The sequence below is a fragment of the Penaeus monodon genome, chromosome 23 (genome assembly GCF_015228065.2).
Source record: "Penaeus monodon isolate SGIC_2016 chromosome 23, NSTDA_Pmon_1, whole genome shotgun sequence".
NCBI classification, from domain to species: domain Eukaryota; kingdom Metazoa; phylum Arthropoda; class Malacostraca; order Decapoda; family Penaeidae; genus Penaeus; species Penaeus monodon.
This window is the reverse complement of record NC_051408.1, coordinates 270,339-270,623: the sequence shown is the minus strand read 5'-3', so window position 1 is coordinate 270,623 and position 285 is coordinate 270,339.

Here is a 285-nt window from a genome sequence, read left to right as displayed (position 1 = left end):
TCAATAATGTGTGCTAGACGAAAAGGAAATTAAAAAGCCCAAAGAAGGCTACGCAGGAATAACAAATTAATTTATAAACAAACACAAAGGACAAAAGTCACACAAGGAAAAATGTTATCAACAGAAAATATTATATGCATTTTAATTAGATAACATGGTTTACAAATACAACGAAATGATTAACTGGGCAAGGTTCGTAAACATTGTTTACGCGAACACAACAATAAATAGATCAATCACACTGTGTAATCATACACTACCTAGTAGTGCGTTTGCAACAATCGC